The sequence below is a fragment of the Lepus europaeus genome, chromosome 4 (genome assembly GCF_033115175.1).
Source record: "Lepus europaeus isolate LE1 chromosome 4, mLepTim1.pri, whole genome shotgun sequence".
Lineage (NCBI taxonomy): Eukaryota > Metazoa > Chordata > Mammalia > Lagomorpha > Leporidae > Lepus > Lepus europaeus.
The window spans coordinates 4,385,012-4,400,941 of record NC_084830.1 but is presented as its reverse complement, the minus strand read 5'-3'; positions in this window follow the sequence as shown (position 1 = coordinate 4,400,941).

The following is a 15,930-nucleotide window of genomic DNA, read 5'->3' as shown; positions in this document are numbered from 1 at the left end:
ACCTAAATGAAAGATCTCTGCGAGTGAGATCCCAGTAGGAAGAACTGGCCATCAAAGAAGGAGGTACCTTTCTCAAGGGAGGAGAGAACTTCCACTTTGACTATGACCTTGTCAGAATAAGATTGAAGTTGGCGAACTCAAAAGGCTTCCATAGCCTTGGCAACTCATAACAAGAGCCTAGGGAGATTACTGACACCATAAACAAGAGTGTCAAATTATTAAGTCAACAACAAGAGTCACTGTGTACTTACGTCTCATGTAGGCTCTCTGTCCTTAATGTGTTGTTCAATGTGAATTAATGCTATAACTAGTACTCAAACAGTATTTTATACTTTATGGGTGCAAACTTTTGAAATCTTTACTTTATACTGAATTGATCTTCTGTATATAAAGATACTTGCAAATGAATCTTGATGTGAATGGAATGGGAGAGGGAGCGGGAGATGAGAGGGTTGCGGGTGGGAGGGAAGTTATGGGGGAAGCCATTGTAATCCATAAATGTACTTTGGAAATTTATATTTACTAAATAAAATTTTTTAAAAAAAAGAAATTATAAATCATTAAATAATTTGTCATGTGAAAAAAAGAGAAAACACTAACAATACAAGATGCTAGTGAGAATGTATAGCAACAGGAAGTCTCATTCATTGCTGGTAGGAATGCAAAATGGAACAGCCACTCAAGAAGACACACATCTTTGTCATACAATCTACCAATCACACTCCTTGGCATAAACCCAAATGAGTTGATAATTATGTCTACAAAAAATCCTATACATGGAAGTTAACAGTATCCTTATCAATAATTGCCAAAATTTGCAAAGGCCCAAGATGTCCTCCAATTGGTGGGTGGATACAACTTTGGAATATTCAGAAAAAGGAATATTACACCACGTGAAAAAGAAATTAGCTATCAACTCATAAAAAATACAGAGGAAACTTACATGCTTACTGATAAGAAGCTAATCTGAGAAGGCTACATATTGCATAACTCTAATTACATGAAAATTAGGAAAAGGCAAAGCCATGGAAACAGTGCAAAGACCAGTAGGTGTCACAGGCTGGGGGTGGCAGAGGCAAGAGATGAAGAAGTGGAGTACCAAGAAATTTTAGGGCAGACAAACTATTGTGCAAAACACTATAATGGCAGATATGTGCACCATAAACCTGGTAAAACCCTGGTACACCAACAGCAAACTCTAATGGGAACCATAGATTTTGGGTGAAGATGTGGCAACGTAGGTTCCTTGACTGTAAAAACATGTAGCACTGTGATGTGGGATGTTGACAGTGAATTACAGTACACAGTGCATGTGTGGAGGCAAGGGATCTATGGGATATCTCTGTGCCTTCTGCTCAACTTTGCTATGACCATACAAGTGTCCTAAAAGAATTAAGTCTACTAAAAACAAACAATAAGGAAACCACAAAATAGCCTCCCATCTGGTCATGCGGAAGAATCCTGGTCCCAGGGATGGCGTTGTGGCGGAGCTGGTAAAGCTGCCTCCTGTGATGCCAGCATCCCATATGGGAGCCTGTTTGAATCCCAGCTGCTCCACTTCCAATACACCTCCCTGATAATGTACCTGGGAAAGCAATGGAAGATGTCCCAAGTGCTTGGGCCCCTGCCCCCATGTGGGAGACCCAGAAGAAGCTCTTGGCCCCTGGCTTTGGTCTGGCCCAGCCCTGGCTGTTGCAACCCTTTGGGGAGTGAACTACCAGATGAAAGTTCTCTCTCTCTCTCTCTCTTCCTCCCTCTCTGTAACCTTCAAATAAATAAATCTTAAAAAAAGAAGAGGATAAAGAGTCTGGTCCTCTCTAATCAATCCACAGCAAACCCCACGAATGATCCCGATACAAAAACTCTAATCAAGGAACTCCACGGCAGTCACCCCTCCCATCCATCTGGAATATGGACATCTTAGGGATGGCAGAGCAGAGTCCGCAAGCATGAACCTACAGAAGAAAGTCACACTCCAGGTAGGAAAAGTAAAAATCCTGGGGAGGTGGAGCTCTCTACGACCCCTGAAAGTGGCGGCATGAGCCAGGCCTACTGCTTTGTGAGACAAACGACACCCTGTGGTGATACGCACCACCATGAGTTTCTGCTAGCTGATCCGATTCTGCACTGATGCAGACTGACCCTACGTCAATTCTTTGTTAACAAGATGAAATCTCAACCCACTGCTCCAAACCTCCCTTAGTCCTCAACTCTGCACACCCTGTCACTGCCACTCCTGCCATGCTCTCTGAGCCCCAGGCACTCTAATAAGTCCCCAAAAGACTCCTTTTGCCATAGGTCCTTGTTTGTTCACCATTTCTTCCTCTGCTTTGGAGTTGGTTTTTTTCATTTGTTTTGGTTTTTGTTTTTTGTTTTTTGTTTGTTTGTTTGTTTTTTACATGCAGAGTGGACAGTAAGAAAGAGAGAGACAGAGAGAAAGGTCTTCCTTTTGCTGTTGGTTCACCCTCCAATGGCTGCCGCGGCCGGCGCACCGCACTGATCCGGAGGCAGGAGCCAGGTGCTTCTCCTGGTCTCCCATGGGGTGCAGGGCCCAAGCACTTGGGCCATCCTCCACTGCACTCCCGGGCCACAACAGAGAGCTGGCCTGGAAGAGGGGCAACCGGGACAGAATCCGCTGCCCGGACCGGGACTAGAACCCGGTGTGCCGACGCCACAGGGCAGCGGATTAGCCTATTGAGGCACGGTGCCGGCCCTGGAGTGTTTTTTACCGTACTTCACCTGGAAATGTCCAACTTGCCCATGGAGACTGGGCACACATCACCTCCTCCATCAGACCTTCCCTGACGGCACAGTCCTTACCTCCACTGGGCTTCCATAGAGCTGCTACAGGGCTGCTATGCTACACTGATAATCCGTCATCTTCAAGACTTGTTTCATCCTCTGCCACTTCCTGCAAGACTTGACATTCCAAAGAGCACTGACCTTGCATTATCCTGCATTTAAAGTCGTGTCTGAAGGTGCTTCTAAATCTACCAGATCTACTACCAAAGCTGTAGCCTTTGTTTTCTCTAAATCTTCAACTCTAAAATAGGGGTATCCTTGGGTCCACCAAGTAAGCCAACTCCCAGGGTATTACACCACATAGGACAGGTGTCCCACATTCAGCTGAGTGTGGAAGACGACCTAAAATGCACACTAAGGAGGTATAACACACCATTTTTCTAAATACTTCTGCTAGCAAACGAGCAGATTTTTCACACCAAGCAACTTTGACACTCACTGCTTGACCAACTGGGATTAGCACAGACCCCCAAGTTAAGGGGTCGGTCTCAAGACCCCTTCTGGCTACCCTGCACTTCAGGTGGCAATTTCAAGTCTGCGTTTCTCACTGACCACCTGTCAATCACAGGTTCTCACAACCTCTTCCTCAGGTTTACTATCTTTCTAGAACAGCTCATAAAACTCAGAAAAACATCCACTTACATTTATTGGTTTATTATAAAAGACACAACTCAGTAACAGTCAAAGGAAGAGGTGTATGGGGCAAGGAATGGAGGAGGGGTGGAGCTCCACTGCCCACCCCAGGCAGCCACCTCCTAGCACCTCCACACCATCACTACCTGGAAGCTCCTGGAATCGCATCCTGTTGGGTTTTGTTAGAGGATTATTATTACATGACCATGGTTGGTTAAATTACTGGCAATAGATGGAGGAGTCAATCTGCAGCCCCTGCCTGTTCCCCTGCCCTGTGGATGGGGGTGGGAGTCTGACAGTTCCAACCTTCTAATTACAAGGTGGGCTCCCTTGCTCCAGCCACACATCTCTAGAGGATGGCCAGGGGCACCTCACTAATATCCACTCAGGTTGGTTGAAAGGGACTTGTTATGAATAACAAAAGGTGCTCCTTCCACACTGACTGTCATCATTTAGGAATTTAGGAAATGATGGTGATGATGTTGGTGGTGGTATCTCTGTATCTGGACTTGGCCTAAGTTGAGTCTTATAATATTTGGGGGATGAACAAATGAGAGTTAGATGTTGTATTCTTTTAAGATTTTTTATTCCTTTATTTGAAAAGTGGAGTTACAGACAGTGAGAGAGACAGAAAGATGTTCTATCCACTGGTTCACTCCCCAAATGGCTAGAGCTGGGCCAATCTGAAGCCAGGATCTTCATCCAGGTCTCCCACATGGGTGCAGGAGCCCAAGGACTTGGGCCATCTTCTACTGCTTTCCCAGGCCATAGCAGAGACCTGGATCAGAAGAGGAGCAGCCGGGACTAGAACAGGCACCCATAAAGGATGCCGGTGCCACAGGCAGAGGATTAACCTACTGTGTCACAGTGCTGGCCCCTGGATGTTGTATTCCTAGTTCTAAATTATAAAGCACTTAAGTAAAATACAAAATGAACAAAATCTAATGTGTCCCTGTATAATTAATTTCTCCATAAAACACCCCCTGAGGTTTATCCCCTGAGCATCCACCGTTCAGCAGGCTATGTTTCCGAGCAGGGTAAGACCCTAGGGCAGTAGCTTTCTGGGGATTTCTCAGTGGGAGCAGACTGTGTCAGCAGGACTGGGCCAATGATAAACACAGCCAAACAATGCGACTGCCCCTTAGGGCTGGATATCTGTGAGCCCCTGGGAGTTTAGTTCTGGCTCCTCTGCACTTGACAGTTTAATCTCTTCGTGTCAATTCCATAGGGACTCCCCAAGACAGACAGGGCTGTGGAGAAGTGAGCAGCCAGTTACCAGCAGTGCTCAGCACTGGGGAGCCTGCCTGGGTGACCAGCTCTGTCTGTTCTGGTTGCTTAGGGGAAAGCTTGGAGCCCCAGTCATTCTGTCCCAACAGGCTCTAAAACATCTATTCTGTGACATGTTGAGATTATTCTTTCTATAGGCTCTTTCCAGTAGGTTGTACTATAAAATCCTAATTGTATGAGGTAGGCACTTGGCACAGCAGCTAAGTAGCCACTTGGGATGCCCACATCCCATTTTGGAGGGAGTGGATTTGTGTCTCAGTCCCTCCATTTCCGATCCAGCTTCCTGCTAGCACACACTGTGGGAGGCAGCAGACGCTGGATCAAATACTTGGGTCCCTGCCACCCATGTGGGAGATCTGGATTGAGTTTCTGCCCCCAACATCAGCCTGATCCAGCCCTGGCAGTTGCAAGAATTTAAGGAGTAAACTAGTGGATGGAGGATCTGTCTCTCTGCCTTTTGGAAGAAAGTTAAAAAAAATTTTTTTTTTTAAATTCTAAGTGTAACACTAAATTATATAAACATTTAGTTTGTACCTATGGTGTGAGAGGTTTTTGGAGAAAGAGAGACTATGAAACAGACTTAGTCTTCAAGTTGACCGCGGTCAGATAGGAAATTTTTTAAAATGTAAACAAGAGGCAGGCGCGGAGGCACAGCAGGTAAAGCCAGTGTTTACAGTGCTGGCATCCCATATAGGTGTCAGTTTGAGTCCCGACTGCTCCACTTCTGATCCAGCTCTCTGCTGGGGCCTGGGAAAGCAGTAGAAGATGGCTCAAGTGCTTGGGCCCCTGTACCCACATGGGAGACCCAGAAGAAGCTTCAGCCTTCTGGCTTCTGATCAGTTCAGCTCCAGCCATTACAGCCATTTGGGGAGTGAACCAGCAGATGAAAGATCTTTCTATCTCTTCCTCTCTGTAACTCTGCCTTTCAAATAAATAAATTTTTTAAAAAGTAAACAAATACCAAGATACAAAGGGAGAGGGAAATGAAGTTTACATGATTACATGAGGATTAAGAAAAATCAAAGTGGTTCAGTGGAAAAAACACATTGCAAAGGAAACAGAAATCCCCTCATGGAAGCAAGCTAGGCACTGGTGAGCCTGAGCCCTTCTCTGTTTATAACTTGGCCTCACAAAAAGCTTTGGCATTGGAATCTGGGTTCTGAGACTGTTCTCTGCAGTCTCCCGCAAGGCCCTCAATGTCTCTGAGCTCCAGAGTCTGCATTTATGAAAATGGACAAGGAGGTGTTTTTATCTCATAAAACTGTCATGCAGATCACATGAGAGAACCATGTCTGTTGAATGAATACATGTTTAACTGCATTATTTGCAGACATAAAATAAAAACAAAGAAACCATTGCTTGTTATTTCTGCTTTCCCCCTACTCTTTCCTGGAAAACTTGTGTTCCAGGAACCAGACACCATATATATCTTCCTTTCTACAGCATCGGCACCACATGGCCCGGCACTTGGCACATACTATAGACTTAATTAAACCTCCTTTGCTGATAGAATGTGTATTCTTTCTCAGATCTCCTGCTCTGTGTCAGCACTTTGCAAAGCCTACATGTCGAGTAGCTACAAATATATCACTTAATGGTCCAGGCCACCTATGGCCAAATGTTCTTCTTATCCTCATTTTTCAGATGAGGAAACACAATCACAGAAGGTAAATATGTTTTTCCACTCAGAGCTAGCGACTGGCAAAGTTGAAACCAGGACAGAATTTCTTGACCCAAATGCATTGCTTGCACGCCTTAGGTGAATTTGTTTGCACATCACTGCTGTTGAGGGCAGAGAGCAGGACTGAGCTTTCCCCAGCAGGGCAGACTGAGAGGAAAGAACCAATGGCTGCTCCACTCCCTTGGGTGGACCAGTGCTCAGACTGGGTGCATTTGCAAATGGTTTGGGGAGGCCAGCCCTACAAGGCTTACTTCACGCAGCCCGCCCAGGCTGAGTGACTTTAAGCCTAGCCAATCATTGCTCCTGCTCTACTCCAAACTGAATAACAGCCCATCTCCTCCAGTATTCCCACCTTCCACTCTGCTGCTGCTCCTGTCCCAATCAATCCAGCATCTCACCAACCATCTTCTCTTGGTTACCTCAGAGAACCCTTCTGTAATGAAGAGCTCCAAGAACCAAGACTCCATCATGGGACTGTGCATCTGACCATGACAAGGCCAGGCCCACCTTTCGCAGGGAAGACTGGAACAGTGACATTGGTTGGGAGTACTAAGTAAGCAAGCCAAGGACCTGCCCTGGTGGGGCTCACCAACCGGAGAACTGGGTAGGAAAGTGTTTGGTCCAATGACGGACATCTCTATGAGCCACATGACCCACACAAAGAGCTAAGAGGAACATTCCACATCTCACGTGATGTTTGAGCTGCAATGGACAGATGTGAGGAAGACTTTCAGCCTGAAGAGAAGCAGGCAGGGTGAGCACCAGCGTCATTTCAGCAGTGTGGGCATGGACGTGGGCTATGGACAGGACATCATAGGTACAGTGGGCTCGACAAGGCACACAGAGTATTTACAAGGTGTGGAGAAGAGTAGATGTAGAAATAAAACAAATGTATGTTGATGTTCGCGATCAGAAAGGCCATCCGCAGCCTGCTCAGGGAATTGCTTCAAGGCTCAACAGCCCGAGACTGAGGGAAACATGGGTCCTGGGGGCATGGCATGTGTATTCACAGAGGGTTCCATATCACGCCAAGCAGAGCCCTGCCCTTGGTTAAATGCCCTGCTGTCACCACCTTAGTATTAGTGGAAAGGGTTAACAAGGGGTTTCATCCTGCACTGGCCCTGCAAGCTTTGTAGCTGTCCCAGCAGCTTACTCTTGATAGTGCTTCGTGCATACAGTAGATGGGTAATGTATAAATGCATCTTATGCATGAACTCATTTAATCTTCAAAATACCCCCCATCAGGTGGGCATAGTATTATTTATTATTTGATGAAAGACTTTATGCTTGGGCAGGTTAATAAACTTGATCAAACACAGCTTCAGAGATGATACCCTTATCTGTTTATATTGAGTATCTTGATTTCACTTTTTCAACTTTAAGTTTCTCTAAGATCTATTTTTACAAAAATCTGTTTTCACTCTCTCAGCATCCACACATCTACCCACCCATGCATCTACCCATTCACCCATCCATCTACCCATCCACTCATCCCTGCCCCCTTCCTTCCTTCCATCCATATGCCAATCCATCTTCTCAAGAACTCAAAAAGAATACATCTTCCTATAAAACCTGTGCTAAGATAGTGCCTAGTCCTAGGTGTTCTGTTGAATTTTGGTTTAATGAGTGAATGACACTGTATTTCAGGCACCAAAAATAAAAAGTTGAAAAAAACACCTCATTTCTAAGTAGGATACAAACACAGACTTAAATCATGTTTATGGTACATGAAACAATGTTTATAGAGTCTTAGTCTATGTAAGGAATAGTTCTAGGGGCCGGCGCTGTGGCACAGCAGGCTAACGCCCTGATCTGAAGCACAGAAATCCCAGATGGGTGCCGGTTCGAGACCTGGCTGCTCCACCTCCTGTCTAGCTCTCTGCTATGGCCTGGGAAAGCAGTAGAAGATGGCCCAAGTCCTTGAGCACCTGCACCCACGTGGGAGACCTGGAAGAAGCTCCTGGCTCCTGGCTTCAGATCGGCGCAGTTCCAGCCGTTGCAGCCATCTGGGGAATGAACCATCGGATGGAAGAGTGACCTCTCTCTCTCTCTCTCTCTCTCTCTCTCTCTCTCTCTCTCTCTGCCTCTCCTCTCTCTGTGTAACTCTTTCAAATAAATAAATAAATCTTTAAAAAAAGAACAGTTCTAATCATCATACTCATGTTTGTTCTTTAATCCCAGCGAAAACTGAAAGGAGATGCTACTTTTTAAATCTCAGTTTCATAAATAAAAATGTTAAATTGCAGAGAGGGTGAACGATCAGTCCATGGACACACAAGCTAACCAAGACAGGAGCTCAGCTTTGAATGAGAAATTACCGTACACACAAGTGCCTCCCATGACCTGATGCTGTACTCCATGGTCTTGCCAAGCCCAGCTAATGTGGGAACCAAAAGGAAGAGGAGGGATTCAATCACAGAGGGATGGGGAAGGCTGTGCAGAGAGATGACAACTGAGATTGGTGTGAATCAGTGAGGTTGTGCAGGTGAAACACGGTTTGTGTGTGTGTGTGTGTGTGTGAGAGAGAGAGAGAGGGAGAGGGAGAGGGAGAGGGAGAGGGAGAGGGAGAGGGAGAGGGAGAGGGAGAGGGAGAGGAAACAATAACACACTGTGCTAAAATTATGAAAGGACTCACCAGCTCTCCTCCCTCTGGGGACACCTTTCCCTCTGTTCCCCTGGCAGACACAATAAGGACTCCAAGGACACTGGCGCAGGCTCCTAACCCCTGCAGGGACTCCACACAAGCCTCACATTACATTGTTCTGGTGTCAACCCGGCCTCCGGTTTGACTTTAAATGAGATGCATCTTAAAGGAGCTCATTGATTTTAAGTCTGGATGTAAACAGTATATTACATTAACATCCTAGGAGTTTTGACACATTCATAAATCACTGAATTTTGAACACACATATTCAGGGAGCCGTTGGATTAAACCCCGAGAACAAATACGAAAGGGCAGATCTGCAGTCTCAGTAAATACATTTCTTTCATATTGATTCCAGATAGTTGATAAAGTCTCAAAAAGATAAACACCTAAAACTCTGATTTTTCACCTGTATCAGAAGGGAGAAAAGAGACCGCCCTGGATTTCTTTCCCTTTCAAATTCTGTTTAAACCTCCCAGGCTCCTAATCCCATCAAGTGTCTGTCCACGTAAACACACATACAGTGTCCCACGTGTGTCTTGTCAAGAGATGTCAGCAGCAACCCTGACATTAGGGGCCATCAGATAAATCCTCCAGGTAAGGCAGAAGTCCATCACTCCCCCCGCTTTCTCACACGAGGAGTTCAAAGCCAAAGATCTGAGAAACTGGGGAGTTTTGAAGCTTTACTTGGTTTTGTTTTTTTCCCCTTTGCTTTCATAATCGATAGGTGAGTTTTTAAAAAAGATTTATTTATTTGAAAGGCAGAGTTACAGAGAGGCAGAGGCAGAGGCAGAGGCAGAGAGAGAGAGAGAGAGAGAGAGAGGTCTTCCAGCTGCTGGTTCGCTCCTCAGATGGTTACAACAGCCAGAGCTGCACGGATCCAAAGCCAGGAGCCAGGAGCCTCCTCTAGGTCTCCCACGTGGGTGCAGGGGCCCAAGCACTTGGACCGTCTTCTACTGCTTTCCCAGGACATAGCAAAGAGCTGGATCAGAAGTGGAGCAGCTGGGACTCGAACTAGAGCCCATATGAGATGCTGGCACCATAGGTGGTGGCTCTACCCACTAGGCCACAGAGCCGCCCCGACAAGTGAATTTCAAATGCCCTCCACAAAGGACATCTACAGAAGGGATAGAAAGAAACAAGTCTTGGGATTAAACCATCCGGGGTCAGGTTCTGGCTCCAATTCTGCCAAGCTCAGTGACAGTGAGCAAACGGCTTGCCCTCTCTGTGCCTCCTCAGCTTTGGTGGGAACAAGAGCTCCTGTGTAACGATGAACTGGAAGCAGCACCAGGGAAAGCACTTTCTAGAAGCACATCAATTCATAATTCAGCGCTGAATGTCGCTTGCAGATGACTGTACGCTCAAACTTTGTCTCCAATATTCACACGCTTTTAAAGGAGGGGAGGGGTGCAAGAGGGCTCTCATTCTGCTATTCCGAGGCAATTATATTAACATTCATTTTATTCTCCCAAAAGGCCAACACAAGCTGGCATGCTAAAATACCAAGCTTGATGAATTCTACCTTGAGCACCGGATTCCAAGGATAATCTTATCTTTATACATTTCCTTTAAACAAACTAAAAAAAAAAAAAAAAAAAAAAGGCAATTTATTCCTCAGTATATTTTATACTGTTTTAAAATCAAGAAGGTTCGCAAAAGCCACTGGTCCAGTTACCTTCTCTTCCCCTGCAGTAAACCCTTAGCTAGGATGATGTGTGCCCCAGAAATTAATTTTCAGATAACTTATACCAAAGTCTTTAAACACCACATACTTCTATACTTAATTTTAGCAATTTCTGGTGTACCTTATTTTAGAACTTCTGTCTTATTTCAGCAGGGTTTACAGACTGTAATTTAGTTTTGCTTTGGTGACTCACTGTCAGAATTCTGAACAGAAGGTACTGCTTAGCACTGCCACACGCTAATGGCCTCAAAGACCCCAAAATGCCCAAACCTTCCCAGGGTCCTTCACGGAAGGCCCCGAGTTTTCCCTAAAAGTTTCCCATTACCTCATCTCATAAGACCTTCCATTGCATGAAGAGTGATTCTCGGTTTCCTTGGTTTTTGTGGATGTCAATCCCGCCTTCCTCTCGGCTGATATGAAAGCACACAGAGCAGTCTCTGACCAGAACAAACACTGATTGGGCTCCTACTGCACCATGCATCACAACAGAAGTTACTGAAGGTTTTCTCCATGAAATTTTCATTAAAATTCTTCATTGTTTTCTATTATTATTGTTTCAGGGAAAAAGAATCTAACAGTAGGGGCAGACATGTAGCCCAGCAGTTAAGACTCCAGTTGGGACCCACATCAGAGTACCCAGTTTCATTCCCAGCTACAGCCTCTTTTGTTGTTGTTGCTTGAGGATTTATTTATTAATGTGAAAGTCAGAGTCACAGTACAGGAGATGTGGAGGCAGAAAGAGAGAGAGAGAGAGGTCTTCCACCTGCTGGTACACTCCCCAAATGGCCACAACAGCCACCCATGTGGGTGCATGGGCCCAAGCACTTGAGCCATCCTCTGCTGCCTTCCCAGGCACACAAGTAGGGAGCTGGATCAGAAGTGAAGCAGACAGGACTCAAACTGGCACCCATATGAGAGTTAATCAGTAGATGGGAGATCTCTCTCTCTCTCCCTCTCCCTCTTTCTCTGTCTCCCCCGTGTGTGTGTGTGTGTGTGCATGCCTCTAAAATTAAGTAACTACTTTTTAAGTTATATTCCTAAAATAAGAAACTAAGATTAGTACAGGTAAAGTTACATGATTGAAATCATTACATCAGAGGGAGAAGCTAGATTAAAAGTAGGTGCTGGCCAGTGCCGTGGCTCACTAGACTAATCCTTCGCCTGCTGTGCCGGCACCCCGGGGTTCTAGTCCCGGTTGGGGCACCAGATTCTGTCCCGGTTGCTCCTCTTCCAGTCCAGCTCTCTGCTGTGGCCCGGGAAAGCAGTGGAGGATGTCCCAAGTGCTTGGGACCCTGCAACCACATGGGAGACCAGGAGGAAGCACCTGGCTCCTGGCTTCAGATTAGCGCAGCTCCGGCCATAGCGGCCATTTAGGGAGTGAACCAATGGAAGAAAGACCTTTCTCTCTGTCTCTCTTTCTCACTGTCTAACTCTGCCTGTCAAAAACAAAAAACAAAACAAACAAACAAAAAACCTAGGTTTTGAGGAAGAGGACTGCTGAAATTCCATGCCATGAGCCAACATGAGTTAAGGAGGGATAGAGAATTCACAAAAAAGAGGACAGGTGGCTGGCCGCAAGCATCTGTGCCATCGAAGAACGGCAATAAAGGAAAAGCTCAACAAGCAGGTGAGGAGATGAGCTTCTGTTACACAGATGACTTGGCTATATAACAGGTGTGCCACGTGAGCAAGTGTATGAGTGGAATACAGGAAAAGCTGTCTGTGCAGAGAACTAACCAGGACAGTACAGAACCATCTATCTACCTGGAGCAGAAGGGCACCCAAAGATATGGACTTGGATGGCAAAGAACAACAAGCTCCAAACACCAAAGCCATCAATGAATGGACAGTCATATGTGAGCAGACAGGTACCAGGGTAGCCAGCACCCCACTGCAACTTACCCTGCCAATGGTAGGTGAGGAGAGATGAGTCTACGTTGGGAAGGGAGCCCACTGCAGGGCTCCTGGGTTCCAACGACTATGAAGTCGAAGGAGACCCTTTTGTAGTAGGTTTCTTTGCTGCCTTCCCTCAGGGCACAGCCATTCCAAGAGGATGCAAGGTGCCATTGATCAGTATCATGAACCCCAGAGCAGGAACTCTGGGAAACCGGCTTGTCTGAAAGGAAGACCTGGAAGGCTCTAACAGAACCATCAGGCAGAGTGCAACAGATGACACTGGCCCCTCACAGCAGTCTATGCTTTTCCTGTTCTGAGAATTGCCTCCAACATATTAGAACTACTTTTTCTCAGAAATATTTCAGAGGAAATGCCCCCTGAGCCCTCGGTCCATAGCAATGGCCAAAACCTGAAACCTTGCCTCAAGGAGAGACTATTGAGGGGCCGCACAGGTCCAAAGCATCCTGTTGCAGTCGGGCTGAGACGGGCCCAGGTGGCACTAACATCTGTGCCTGGCCTCTTGCTTGCCTAATCCTACTCCCTCCACTCCCTCCTTTCCAATGAGAGCATCCCTCAAGCAGCCTTTCACACAAGAATCCTCATTTTAGGCTCTGCATCTCAGGAGAATGAGCTTAAGACCGGGAATACACAGGACTAACCACGGAGACCAAGTACCCACTGAGAGTCCCTTGGCTAAGAGACTTCAGAACCAGGGATGACCATCCAGTGTGGTCCTTCAGGACATTGCAGGGATGCAAGGATTCCGGTTTTAAAAACTGGAACAGTCCTAGGGGAAAATGGAACAAGTCTGCCATTCTGGTCAGAACTGGGATTCAAAGCACAGCCTGCCTCACTCTGAACACTGTGCTCTTCCTTTCATTTCCACGATCCTGTCTCACCTGTCCCCAGAAGTCCTGCTAAGCTGGTTTTCACAGACAATGCACCGGCCACAAGGTGCCCATGCAGAGATGTTCACAGGCCCCGAGGCAGCATGGTCCCACTTCTGAAAAGGTCTTCACCGGAGGGCATGGGAGAATTCTAGAGGATCCATCAATCTCCAATAGAGCCTCAATTTCTTTTCTTCTGCGAATAGTGGTCACAGATTTCAACAGCTATCTAAAGTGATCCCTGACATAATTAAGGTTATGAACAATTGTCCCAGAAATTACTGCTTCAATGCTAGATTAAGTAGAACAGTGGGATGCCCCACACTTACTGCTCTCAAGCAGAGCACTTTACCAAGAAACTGCCCAACACCCACCCCTGCATTCACTGGAGAGCAGGAGGTGAAATCTGCCCACAGCTTTTCTCAGGCTACCCTCATCCCTGCCCTGGGGAAATTCTTCGGTTTAGACGGAAGCTTGGAAGACGTGCATTGGTGCTGGCTGGGGAGACAGGCAGGGCCAGACATTCCAGGGGAAGAAGCAGCCACAGAGCCCAGGCTGCAGGGCAGCCCTGAACTGCAAGTCCACCTCCCGACCAGGAGCTCTAAGAGATGCTTCAACAGGGCTGTGGTTATTGGTTTTTAATCTGGAAGTGTATTATTTCATTATTGAAGATGTCTAGTATTACTTGTTCTAATTGTTTTCTGATAGATATTTATTGCAAGCTCATGGAGTGGTGGCAACTGTTCAAACCCTCCAGAGCAGCTGTAAACATGGCAAAGTCCTGGCACGACGGAGCTTATCATCTCGCAGAGGAGACAGTCAATAAAAAAACAAGCCAGTAGATCTGTAATAATATTTCAGACCGTGGTAGAATGATGAATGCTAGGGGGAAAAAATAAAGCAAGCTATGACTAGAGATTAGAGGAGCTATTTGACTAGGGTGGTCTGGTGAGACCTCCAAAAAGCAGGGGATTGGATGAGGGGAGGGAGTGAGCCACAGGAACACTGAGGGATGCTCTGACCCAGCTGGCAGTGCAGGCAGAGTGCAAAGTCCCCAAGGGAAGAGGAAGCTATGTAGCATCTTGTTTGGGTGTTTGGTTTTATTTTTGGATGGGCAGTGGGAGAGACCCTGTGGCTGGAGAAGAACACTTTTACTTCCTCATTCTACAAACTTCCACTGGGCGATCGCTTCCCTGCCAGTGCTCTCACCAGTACCTATGTACAATTCCCTCAGCCTGTATTTCAGCTAAGGACTCTTACCTGACATTGACTGACATCATTAATTGCCTAAATTGCACCTGGATAACCTCATAGACCTAGAACTCTGCTTATTCAAAACAGAATTCATCATTTTCCCCCTGAAGATCTTATCTTTTCCCTGTCCCCAGGCCAATGCAGATCCACCAGACCAAGTGAGAAAGCTACCAGTCATCCTTCACACCACTCCTGTCTCCGCCCTGTATGTTGAATCATCTAACACATCCCAAGAGGCTACTGACTTAATACCCCTCACGTTTGTTCTCCTGTCTCATTCCTATGGCCTTCACCTGGGTGAGGGCCATCTCTAGCTTCAGTACCCTAGATTGCCTGCAATAGCCTGCCACCACGTCTCCATGGCTCCTGTGTCACTTCTTTCCAAGGTATTCTCTGTGCTGCAACCAGAACAGACTTCCACAATGCATATTTGTTTCTATCAATTTCCACTGTGAGATAGTCTCACCACTCCCATCAGCCTCCAGTTAAAGAACAGACCCTTCATAAGGTGTCCAAAGCCCTGCATAGAGATGTCCACAGCCTCTCCTTAGCTCTCCAGGCTTTCTACTTCCCACCATAGTCTCAAGACCTGTCTGTCTCCAGACACTCTGCCCAGTGTGCAGTGCTTGGCCTCAACCCCTGGTCTTCACGCTGGTTTTTCCCCTACTTGAAACACTTCCCCCAACTCCTTGTCCCTTTCTTATCTAACTCCTACTTGTCATTCACATGCCCTCTCAGATACCTCCTCCTCCAGGAAGCCATCTGCCCACACTACCAGAAGGCATTCAGTGTCTTTCTCTACTCACTTGGCTCATCACTTTCATGGCCTTTGCCATGGAGTCTTATAACTGCTTCTCTGTCTTCACCACAAGTTGTATACTTCTTGAGGATGTCAACATTATCTTCTTCACCTTGGGCTCCCCAAGCTTCCAGTACAGGCCGTGGGGTGCAATAAGCCCTTACGAAATGTGAGTTGACCAAGGGGACTCACACGATTTGGAACACCTACACTGCACAAGTAGGAAAATAACCCCAGAGAGGCTGAGTACCTGCTTCAGAAACACAGCTGATTCAGATTAGCGGTAACCCTAGAACACCTGCCTTGGGTTTTTGATCCAATTTACTTCTCAGACACCAGGCTTCTCGCAGAAAGCAAAACCCA